Below are 12,658 nucleotides of genomic sequence, written 5' to 3' on the forward strand. Positions count from 1 at the left end.
GTGGTTGAGTCTTAAAATGTCCTCTGAAACTCAGTTGAAGAGAAAATAGGAATGGGTGATGAATGCTGTCCCAGCCAGTGACACCCACAGTGTGAATGAATTAGGAAAAATATCTGCCATCCTTCTCCAGTCTGGTCTAACTGTATATCAAGAGCAATGTGTATCAAGAACCGAGTGTAGGGTGTCGAAATTTGCGGATGACACCAAGATTGGGGGAACGGCAAATTGTGCGGAGGGTGTGGAGAGTCTGCAGAAGGATCTAGATAGGCTGGGCGAATGGGCCAGGAAATGGCAAATGGAATTTAATGTTGGCAAGTGTGAGGTGGTCCACTTTGGTAGGAAGAATGGTAGGAAGGACTATTACTTATGTGGCGAAAAACTGCAGCAGGCGATGGTGCAGAGGGACCTCGGGGTCCTTGTGCATGAGTCGCAAAAACCCAGCTTGCAGGTGCAGCAGGTGGTCAGGAAGGCAAATGGGATGCTGGCCTTCATAGCAAAGGGGATTGAATATAAAAGTAGGGAGGTCTTGCTGCAGCTGTATAGGGCATTGGTGAGGCCGCAGCTGGAGTACTGTGTGCAGTTTTGGGCGCCGCACCTGCGCAAAGATATTTTGGCCTTGGAGGGAGTGCAGAGGAGGTTTACTAGGCTGATACCGGAGTTGAGGGGGTTGAGCTATGAGGAGAGGCTGAATAAACTAGGCTTGTACTCGTTGGAGTTTAGAAGAATGAGGGGAGATCTCATTGAGACGTATAAGATGATGAATGGGATGGATAGGATAGAGGTGGAGAGACTTCCCGCTCAGAAAGGACAGTAGGACTAGGGGGCACAGCCTCAAGATAAAGGGGGGGCGTTTTAGAACGGAGTTGAGGAGGAACTTCTTCACTCAAAGGGTGGTGAATCTCTGGAATTCTCTGCCCGTTGAAGTGGTGGAGGCTACCTCGCTAAATATTTTCAAGAAGCAGGTTGATGGGTTTTTGATAAGAGAGGGGATTAAGGGTTATGGGGAGAGGGCCGGAAAGTGGAACTGAGCCACGACAGATCAGCCATGATCTTATTGAATGGCGGGGCAGGCTCGAAGGGCCAGATGGCCTACTCCTGCTCCTATTTCTTATGTTCTTAATGTGGTTGACTCTTAAAATGCCCTCTGAGATGGCCTAGCAAACCACTCATTTGAAGGATAATTAGGGATGGACAATAAATTCTGGCCCAGCCAGTGACTCCCACATCCCATGGACAAATAAAAAAATTCCTGGAGACTCCAGTCCAATCCGGGAGAGTTGGTAACTGGTCCAGGCTCACAGCGCATGCGCCCTGTCGTACATTATTCCTATAAAGATGGCGGCCGGTAACCCGGGCCTGGAGCCGCTCAGCTCCGACTCTATTCGGTGCCGATTGAAACGGTACCGGGAACATATTATCTGGATTGAGGCATTCACAAGGTGTTTGTGAAGCCTCCCAGCCCACTCCGTTGCTTCTATCCCTCCCCGGTCACCCAGCGGCTCCATTACTGAACCTCACTCCATTGTTTCTTTCCGGCTCCTCGCAGCGCCAGTCACAGCCCGGAATGCGCATGCTCCGGACGGCGTCAGAAACTGCGCATGTCCCAGCCAGAGCCTGGTACCGCGCCTGCGCAACAGTTGCAGTAATGTGGATAGGACACATTCTCACTCGCAGAGAGTGTTGGGTAATCACCTCGCCATTTAAACCTATATTGTTCAATCGAAAGTACGATTTGCAACCTGATTATGATTGATACCATTGGGTCAAGGATCAAGTGTGTTAAATCAATTCATATAGCAACTAAGCAGCAAAGGCCTTCTACCAGAGTGCTGTCCTGGGTGTGACTGACAACATAACAAACAACCACAGATAGGTGTGAATTTGTTGGGGTGAACAAGTGATTTATGTACTCCTAGATAGAACAGTTAAATTGCCCTCACCAATAATAATGTTGAAATTGGATCAAATGCTTTGAAATTTTAAAGTTAGTACTAACCGCTCAGGAAATCCCTTTGCAAACGTTAAGTGCTTGAGTAGTCTTCCTCTGGTGTAATTGTGATCTCGATCAGTAAATGGAAAGACTGAATGAATCCATTTTCACAGTCAGCTCAGAAATAATCTCTACCCCAACATTCTCCCTTTCTCTGGATGGGGTAACTATACTCTGTAGTATTAATACAGTCAGCAAAATATAATCTGTGGTTGGGAGTTTGATTATCTGGTGTCTGAAACCACAAGATTCAATATTTAGAGTCAACAAGATGAACAAGGAAACAGACCAGGGTCCAATATTCCAGCTAGATATTCACAGAAGAAAGTCATCGAGTGGACAGAACAGAGGAAGATCCCAACTTAGGCCGCACTTGGAATATAGTGTTCAATTCTGGTTGCCACACTACCAGAAGGATGTGGAGGCTTTGGAGAGGAAATAGAAAAGATTGATCAGGATGTTGATTATGCAGTAACATACTTCAATGGTGGCTATCTTACCCAGCATTCACAGTGAATCAGAATATGATCCAGCCTCGCAACAGACTTTGCGCATGCGTACTGTAGACCTAAAGTGCATGCGCAGTGGGTGTTGCTGCTACAGTGGCAGCAAGGTTGTTTTATCGGCTCCGGGTTTCCAGGGAAACGGCTTATTCTGGAGGGTAATGGAGGCGGCGAGGTGGGTGGGGAGGCTTTATAAGCACCCAATGGATTCAGGAAAACCCGAAGTGCTCGGTGCCGCGTTCGTAACATTTGGGGCCTCGACCACAGATGCCTGAGTTGGAGGCCCCGAGTTAACGGCAGCCATCTTTACCGGGGCGTTGAGCAGCAGGGCGCATGCGCGGTGCTCCCTGTCAGCAGGAGGAGAGAATGTTGTGAATTTCTATCCTGGACTGACAGTGATGGACTTTGGAAACTCCTTTTACCGGGAGTTAGAGGGGAGGATTTACACACAGAAAACTCAACCCAAGAGAAACGTTTCTCGCTTAATTTCTATTCTTGACTGAAGGTGATGATTTTTTTTCAGGAAATTTGACGACAAACTTCAAAGGGAAACTCAAACCAGACAGCAGATCAAAACCTGACAGAACCTGAATGTAAGTGTGTCTGTAGAAAAAGATCCAAACACTGGTGTGACTGGAAATAGGAAACAATAATGTCATGGAAGGATTTGCAAAAAAGGGATGCAATTTCCGAAAAAGGGATCCAAAACTTCACCACATCCTTGAGTGAAGAAATCCTTCCTCATCTGAGCTTTCTCTCCATTTTCCAGCCTGTTCCAATAAGCCTTGACTTCCTTGCCATTCAAAACCTGTCTAACTCATCCTTGAAGATATTCAATCCCTCCACTGGTCCCCATGGAGAGGAAGCCAGATACTAACAATTCTCTGAGGGAAGAGATTTGTCCAAATATATAATGTAACTACAGTCCAATGTTACACAACCAGATAAGTGCATATTATTACAGAGCCGTAAATAATATATCTAATCTCTAACATGTAACAATATCAGACACGTCTCTGTCCTATATTAGTATACTGTCCCCTTTTAATATATTTCAGAAATGAGATGGGCACATGAAGGAAATAAACTTGCAGGGGAAAGGGAATATAGAAGGGGAATGGGACTGACTGGATTGTTCAACAGAAGTCAGCATGGACTTGAGTTACTGAATGGATTCCTTCTGTGCTGTAATGACTCCATGAGTGGAAATATATAACAGAGCTACAGTGCCTCATTACAAGACGAGAAATAATAAATGTACTTTGTTACAGAACCATAAATAATCTATCAGATCCACAATATAACAACACTCGGCAGCTCGACAGACTGGAGGGACTAATTGTGGACAAGTCCCCAGGACCGGATGGAATGCATCCGAGGGTTCTGAAAGAAATGGCGGAGGTGATAGTGGATGCCTTGGTGGTTATCTTCCAAACGTTGCTGGATTCCGGGGAAGTGCCGGAAGATTGGAAAACGGCTAATGTTACGCCGTTGTTTAAGAAGGGTGCCAGGCAAAAGGCAGGGAATTATAGGCCGGTTAGTTTAACGTCTGTTGTAGGTAAAATGTTAGAATCCGTCATCAAGGAGGAAATAGCAAGGCATCTTGAGGGGAATTTCTTGATAGAGCAGACGCAGCACGGTTTCGTTAAGGGGAAGTCGTGTCTGACAAATTTACTGGAGTTCTATGAGGATGTGTCTAGGGCGGTGGATAGAGGAGAGCCAATGGATGTGGTCTTTCTTGGTTTTCAGAAGGCGTTTGACAAGGTACCTCACAAGAGGTTACTGCAGAAGGTCAGGGGACATGGAGTTGGGGGTAGGGTGTTAGCGTGGATAGAGGATTGGTTGTCAAATAGGAGGCAGAGAGTGGCAGAGAGCCTCAAGATAAAGGGGGGGCGGTTTAGAACGGAGTTGAGGAAGAACTTCTTCACTCAAAGGGTGGTGAATCTCTGGAATTCTCTGCCCATTGAAGTGGTGGAGGCTACCTCGCTAAATATTTTTAAGACGCGGGTTGATGGCTTTTTGATAAGAGAGGGGATTAAGGGTTATGGGGAGAGGGCGGGAATGTGGAACTGAGCCATGACAGATCAGCCATGATCTTATTGAATGGCGGGGCAGGCTCGAAGGGCTAGATGGCCTACTCCTGCTCCTATTTCTTATGTTCTTATATCTCTGTCCTCTAATAATTTATTGTTCTCTTAAATGTCAGCCATCTCTGAGGGAAACCAGCCCTTTAATTGTGAACATTAGGAAAGAGACCATCCTTTTCACCAGACAAGTAAATGTGTCAAGCTGAGGGAGCAAAGGATGTCAATGTCTTTGAGAGAGAGAGAGTCATAATGAGGAAGTTGGCCAATGAAGTTCAGAGTGAAACTCCCTCCTCTGTGCAACATTTGGCAGGAAATCAATGTTTCCCACTTTCCATTTCTTTTCTCATTCTGGGGGAAATTGGGGGCTTGCAGCAACTGAAGGAAAAGGAAGTGAATCCATTCTGTATGTTCCACATATTTTTAGTCCAGTCATACGGGCATAGCTTTGTCTGGCAGCCTGCATGGAGATTTTCAGCTGTGTATCTCCAGGACAGGAAGCAGTGAGGCTGATTGAGCATGGATCTGTGAATCAGCACCTTGAGCAGAATTGGGAGGGTGAATATTAGATACAGCAGAGTGAGAATGGAGGGAGAGTGTGTGGAATGGGGATTCACAGCTTTTGGGGAATAAGGGAGGAAAGAATGTTCCATAGAAATGAGAATTTGTACTGACACTGATGACTTGTGTCAACTTGTTTTACAGGAATCACAGGCTGAAATCTCAAACATCAGGTCGAGATCTGGCAGAGTCATGTTCCTTGGGAACTGAATATCATCGGCATTGAATCTGGAAGGAGATTTGAAAAGATTTCAAACATCAGTGTGACTGGAAAAGCATCAACACACTGCCAAATTCAAGTGAGGGTGTTCCAGAGCACTGACTGAAGAGCTTTAACCAGTTACACAGCCTGAATAAATATCACACCATTCACAGCAGGGAGAGACTGTACACGTGTTCTGTGGGTGATCGAGGCTTCAACTGATAGTCCACCCAAGGGAAAGGCAAGAATACCTGCACCATGGAGAAACCATGGAAGTGTGTGGACTGTGGGAAGGGATACAGAGCCCCATCGGAGCTGGAAGCTCATCGGCGCAGCCACACTGGGGAGAGGCCATTCATCTGCTCTCAATGTGGGGAGGGATTCATTCGACTCTCCCACCTGCAGTCGCACAAGCGAGTTCACACTGGAGAGAGACCATTCACCTGCTCTCAGTGTGGAAAAGGATTCACTGTGTTATCCACTTTGCAGAGACACCAGCGAATTCACACTGGGGAGAGGCCATTCACCTGCTCTGAGTGTGGGAAGCGATTCAACCAGTTATCCAATTTGCAGACACACCAGCGAATTCACACTGGGGAGAGGCCATTCACCTGCTCTCAGTGTGAGAAGAGATTCACTCGGTTATCCGACCTGCAGGCACATCAGCGCATTCACACTGGGGAGAGGCCGTTCACCTGCTCTCAGTGTGGGAAGGGATTCACTCGGTCATCTGACATGCAGAAGCACAAACAAATTCACACTGATGAGAAGCTGTTCATCTGCTCTCAGTGTGGGAAGGGATTCACTCAATTTTCCAGCCTGCGGAGACACCAGCGTGTTCATACTGGGGAGAGGCTGTTCATCTGCTCTCAGTGTGGGAAGGGATTCACTCAATTGTCCAGCCTGCAGAGACACCAGCGTGTTCATACTGGGGAGAAGCCGTTCACCTGCTCTCAGTGTGGGAAGAGATTCACTGGACAATTCCACCTGCAGAGACACCAGCTAGTTCACACTGGGGAGAAGCTGTTTACCTGCTCTCAGTGTGGGAAGGGTTTCAGTCAGTTATCCAACCTGCGGAGACACCAGCGAGTTCACATGGGGAGAGGCCATTCACCTGCTCTCAGTGTGGGAAGGAATTCACTCAGTTATCCCACCTGCTGAGACATCAGTGAGGTTACACTGGGGAGAAACCTGCTCAGTGTGTGAAAAGGGTTCAGAATTTCATCACAGCTGCTGAGGCACCAACAAGTTCACAGGGGTTGGATTCTGCTGTTATTGTTTCTGCTCTCAATTACGCCCAGGACTGCATTTTGTTCATTCTCACAGTTAGTCAATGGGGAGGGTCAGAGGGTTTCTTTCTGCTGGACTGGCTGGTCTCAGCCTCCAATGGGCTGGTGCTGTTTGAGTCATTCTGTAAGTACCTTGTTTTAAATTTCACAAGAATCACAGTGACAAGGTGTTAGGAAGTTCAGAGATATTTAGTCAGTATTTCTGTTTGAAACACCCCCAAATGCCCATCCAATTTCCTTTGTAATTGTTTATTATCTCCATTTCCTCCACCCTCATAGGCAGTGAGTTCCAGTTCATTACTATTTGCTGCATCAAAATATCCTTCCTCACATTCCTCCCCCTGCATCTCTGACCCAAAACTTTAAATCTGTGTCCTCCTCGTCCTTGTTCCATCAGTGAATGGGAACAACTTTTCTTTGCTCACCTTATCTAAACCTGTCAGAATCTTGTCCACCTCTATCAAATCTCCCCTCAACCTCCTTTGCTCCAAGGGGAACAACCCCAGCCTGACATTGACAATAAAGAACAAACTAACAGAATATGTTAATACCTGAAATCAAATGGGAATGTTGAATTTCTGTTTTAAAAATATTGTGAATATATTGTCCTGGACATTAAAGGAATTGGAAAAACTCACCTTGGGAGTGGGTGAATGGAATATATCAATCTGGTATCCACCTACAGTCAAGTGAAAGTCTGGAATGTGTAGCTGGAAATCTCTCCCTAATAGCACTGTGGATGTATTACACTGTGGCTGTACTTGCACCTCAGGTATTGTAGCAGTTCAAGATGGCAGTGTTGGGGTTGACTGTGGCCGAGGCAGCTACATACAGACACATATTCTGTTATAATTGAAGGACTGCAGATTGAATGTGAGGCATGATGGGACTGGACGATTTTGACCACATTCCTGTGACTGCTCAGTTTCTGCAATTATGGACCATTAAAGCTGTTTAGCAGGGCCCTGACAGAGGACCTGTGAGAATATTTACTCGGAATGAGTTGGAATTAAGCTTATCCCAGGACTGGCTGGTGTTCAGCAGCTGAGATACCCGAATCTGTAAAAAGGGGGGTCCGACCAATCAACAAACAGTGGTAGATAGTTGGTTAAGAAATTAAAAAGCATTCTCAGGCATTTTTAAAATTATTTTATCATACATTTGTGATAAAAACTGTGAGGGACTTGTGACCTGATAGTCAGTGAAGTCACAGTATACTCCAAGTAGCACTGGACTGAAAAGCAGACCCTCTGAGAGTAGATTTTAATTGTTATAATCTGACCCAAGCGTGGCCAGTGAAAAATCAGAACTTGAGTGGGCATTGGACAGGTCTCTTACCTACCATTTGGAAACTAAGAACAAGAAAGTTATTGATAAAATGATTAGAGAATTAAGCCATCATTTTGAGTCTGGATGACACTTTGTAAGAACTCTTATGAAGGGTCATCCAAACTCAAAATGTTGACTCTATTCTCTCTCCACAGATGCTGTCAGAGCTGTTGAGTTTTTCCAGCATTTTCTGTTTTTGTTTCAGATTCCAGTATCTGCAGTATTTTACTTTTGTGATAAAAAGATTCAGTCTGATTGGAATCCCCAGAACTGAGGGAGTGCTGACTGAAGGAGAAAAAGGATAAGGATTATAAGGTCTGGGTTCTGATTCTCCAAGCCCATGTAGAATTAACAAAATGAGTTTCTACAGTTTATAAAGAACAGAAGTTACCCATCCCTAACAAAAACTGATCAAATTAAAATAATTAGGTTGAGGAATATAACAAAAAAATGAGGTTTCAAATCAAGTTTATTTGGTTGTTAGAGACTTTTTTTAATTATGTAAAGTGATGTAATTGTGTGTCAAATTTTCTCTGCTCACTCCCCATCACTTTAGGTTCTGTCGAAAAGTTCATCCTTTCAGCAGACAGTTGATTTGTTTTTAAATCACCCGAAAATGCATATCTATTTTAGTTTATGATTGAGGATTTAATGGGAACCAGTTAAATGTGGAAATTTGGAGGAATTTGGAATAACTGTGAGATTTTTATTGCATTGTCACCTCAATGCCAGATAACGCCTGCTGCTGTCAGACTTTTGAATGGACCTACCTCACACTAAGTTGATCTTTCTCTATATCCCAGCTGTGACTGCAACACTACATTCTGCACTCTCATTTCCTTGAACAGTATGTTTTGTCTGCGTAGCACGTAAGAAACAATATTTTTCACTGTATGCTAATACATGTGACAATACAATTAACAAAGTTTTTGTAGGTGGTAACATGTTTGGGATTTTAAATCAACAAAGACTAGATGTTGCCTCTAAAATCAGGCCTTGGAAGTTGGATTAAAAAAAGGTTAAGTTATAATGAAGGAGAATAAAGGATCTTGCATCTTATTTTAATCAAGGAGTTGTGAGCTTGGAGTGCTCTGTTGCTTTAAGAAGCTATAGCTGCGAGAGAGAATGCTGAGGATTCATTGTTTGGAATTTATGAACTGTGAGAATCTGTATGTTTTGCCTGCTTTATGTGGATGTTTGTAAATGTATTTTGTCAGTGTTTTGGACTACATTTGTTAATGTTTATCTTTCTGGGTAATTAACTTTATCTTGAGTCTTTAATTAAAGGCATTTCTGGAAGCTTAAAAACAGAACCACAAACACACTTAAGGAGTTCATTTTGATTATTGATGTTGCAAAGCACATGTGATGTTTCACCAAGTGAAAACTAGTTTCATTAAGATTTAAACCAATTTCATTGCTAACAAGTTATAGACATATTAGCTGCTTTCCAACTATTGGTGAAGGTGGGCTTTCAACATTTTTAAAGTATAAAATGTGGTCTTGAGAAGCCAACTTGGTAGAGAGAGGTGGAAAGAGAGATATTTACAGAGTGTTGTTGAGAGCTGTTGGTTTTACAAAATATTTACATTTTCAGAGCCGTCACTTCATTTACTGGTCTGAGAGGGACGAAGAGAAAGCCATTTGATTGTTAAAGTTAAGCTTTCTCTATTCACTGTTAATCGACACTTTGCTTTTTATCTTTCTGACTTGTTACATTTTTAATGGTTAACAAACTTTCTGAATTCACCATTTAAAGTGTTCTTTCTTGCCATATGGTTAAGACACTGGAACCTGCACTGATTTACGATTAGGGGGGTTATTGTAAACAAGAGAACCCCCATTAATCTTAGTTCAAATAAATCAAGTTTCTTACAAATGCAATGCTATCCTTTATTATGAGAGAAATTGAACATTGAAGTAAAGATTTGTACTTCAGTTATACAGGGTGTTGCTGAGACTGTATCTTGAATACTGGGTGCAGTTTTCTTTAAAGAAATAATACAAATGCATTGAAAGTGATTCAGAGATTTAATAGATTGCTTCCCAATTCTTGACCCTCACAGTATAACTTTTGTCCGATTTTCCTTGTCTTTAGCTGTCAAAGAGTCATCCTGACTCAACATGTTGTTTCTATTCTTATTATAGATGCTGTCAGACTTGCTGAGATTGCCCAGCATTTTCTGCTCATGTTTCAGATTCCATCAACATCAGAATTTTGCCTTGAAACCAGTTCTTGTTAGATAAGGGAATCTAAAGTATCAAGTGTAGAATGAGAATGTGGAATGCAACACAGACAGATCAGCCATGATCTAAATAAATGGTGGGAGCATACTCAATGACTTACTTCTGCTCCTTTGTTGAATCTTGTTCACAAATTCCTGAGAATTATGAAACAAGGCTGGAAGATTCACCTTGCTCGTGCTAGTGGCAGCTATAGCTCTCAGGAAGTTAGGAAAGAGCTCCAGCTGGTATAAGCCATAGTAGACAGGCAGCATCATACCAAAACTTAAACAGAACACAGCAATGAGTTGGGACTTAGGTGTCCATGCTGTGAGCTGGGTCAAGGGGTGTCCGTGTTGCGAGTCAAACATGGGGAGGGTACTCATGTTTGTGTGTGTGTTAATTTGTGTGCGCATTGTGTGTGTGTGTGTATATGTGAGGGTGAATGGACATGTGAGAGAGAGAGAGAGACGAGTCAATACTGTGTGTGCAAGAAAGAACTAGAGTTATGGTGTGTATGTCTGTGGGATAAAATGAGGAGCCCACGATTGTTTGTGTGTGGTTGAGAAAGAGTGGAGTCAGAATGCGCGTGTTTGAGAGAAAGAGGTTATGGTGTGTGTGTAAGATGGGGGAGGGGGGAACGTATGTGTGTGTGTGAGACAGAGAAAAGGAGCTGTGAGTGAGAGAGGAGAGTGATTTTGTCTGGATGGGCAAGTGTGAGAGATGGAGAGAGATTCTGTGTGTGGGTGTATATCCAAGAGAGGAGGAGGGAGGAGAGTGTGTAAACGTGAGAGAAAAGAGATACGAGTCTTTGTGATAGAGCGTCACTTCAGAGTTTGGGCCTTCAGCGTGTGACTGAGCTTTGCGAAGTGGATGGAGAGTTGTGAGGCTGGCTTGATAATATTGTAGCTGCAATGGAGCATGCGTGAAGATTGCAAGCTGGTGGGTGGGGTATTAATTAATCCTTGCATAATAATCAGTGATTATTGGGAACAAAGTTAGTTGACAGAAAAATAGACTCTACGCAGTCAATAATGTAAATTGAAAGCTCTGATTTTCATTTGCAAATCAGGGGAAAGCGCGAACACAGTCACCCACTTCCACAAATTCTGCAGTCGAGTATCCAGCACGTGGGGACAACGCAGGCTTCCACACACCCAGAGGACAATGGGATAGCCTCATTCTAGGACATCAACCTGCCTGATCATTTACTCTCCCCTACCAGGTAAGTATATTTAATTAATCTCACACATTGTCACCCCATATCAAACACTACCCCTCACAGTCACACAGACACAACTTTCACTCATAATATCGCCCTGTTCAGATTTGTTGTCAACGGAACAACTCAATTCTTCCCAATAATGGCAGTAACATGTTGGACTGTGTCACGCGAGAAAAGGCTGCATTGATAGAGACTGCCGTGCTTATTTGCATATTGCCCATAAAAGGAGACATTATTCTGCAGGCTCGAAGACCCGCGAATGGCCTCCTCCCGATCCTATTTTCTGTGTTTTCTGAAAGTGAATGAACCGCTCTCCCGCAATGCTGCCTGCAATACGGAGACTGTCCATCTGAATCACTGCTCCCTCATCTCGAAGGCTGACTCCTCACACTACTGACCAGGTAAAGGGCCAGAAAAACCTCAATCTGTTCTTACATTTTTAAAAATATTGTTACAGACTAGTTATGTCAAGAGGGCATTAAATTACTACTTGAATATGCAGGCTACAGGGAAAAGGCAGGGAAATGGCATTAAGTCATGATGCTGGTTTGGAGAACTGGTGTGTGTGTGACGAAGGAACACCGTTTCCGAAAGCTTGTGGGATTACTGTCAAATAAACTGGTTGGACTTAAACCTGGTGTTGTGAGACTTCTTACTTGAAGAACTGGTGCAGACATGATGGGCCAAATGGCCTCGCTCTGAATCATTACAATTCTGTGATTCTGACTCAATCTGACAGTAATAAGTTTTTAATCAGCAAGGAAATTAATGGTAACAGAGATAAGGCAGGAAAGTGGACTTAGTGAGGTTAGATCAGCCATGATCTCAGAGCAGGCTCGAAGGGCTGAATGGCCTCCTCCTGTTCCTACTCCTTATGTCCCATGGTTAAAGTTTAATTCTGATTCTCTCTCTACAGAATTTGACAGCCCAGATGATTTTTTTTCCACTTCTTTCTGGATTTATTTTAGATCTACCTGCAGTGGGGGAAAACACTATTTACTATGAAGATAAAAAAAATCTACTTCATCAGCTTTTGTGAATCCTTGCAGTGCAGCAGGTGCCCATTCAGGTAATCAAATCTGCATCATGTCTCTGGCAGAGTATCTTACTCTCTCTCCCTATAGCCCCTCACCTTTACCTTAGCTAATTCCCTAAACCTACACTTCTTGGGGCAGTAAGGGACAATTTAGCATCACCAATCTTCTTAACCAGCAGATCATTGGACTGTGGAAGGAAACTGCAGCACCCAGAG

General features: G+C 43.7%; 1 protein-coding gene, 1 non-coding gene and 1 pseudogene across 2 annotated transcripts in view; 1 reads left to right on the plus strand and 2 right to left on the minus strand.

Moving 5' to 3' along the window:
• The window catches only part of LOC145335633 (uncharacterized), a 198,718-nt gene that overhangs the window by 28,654 nt on the left and 157,406 nt on the right, over window positions 1–12,658 (minus strand).
• LOC145335634 (uncharacterized) lies at window positions 1,336–7,438 on the plus strand (annotated as a pseudogene).
• Window positions 11,251–11,414, minus strand: LOC145335650 (U1 spliceosomal RNA). The gene has a single exon (XR_013885285.1). It is a non-coding gene; the product is annotated as a U1 spliceosomal RNA (small nuclear RNA).

The sequence above is a fragment of the Carcharhinus amblyrhynchos genome, unplaced genomic scaffold, assembly GCF_965287045.1.
Source record: "Carcharhinus amblyrhynchos unplaced genomic scaffold, sCarAmb.v2.hapA scaffold_39, whole genome shotgun sequence".
NCBI classification, from domain to species: Eukaryota; Metazoa; Chordata; class Chondrichthyes; order Carcharhiniformes; family Carcharhinidae; genus Carcharhinus; species Carcharhinus amblyrhynchos.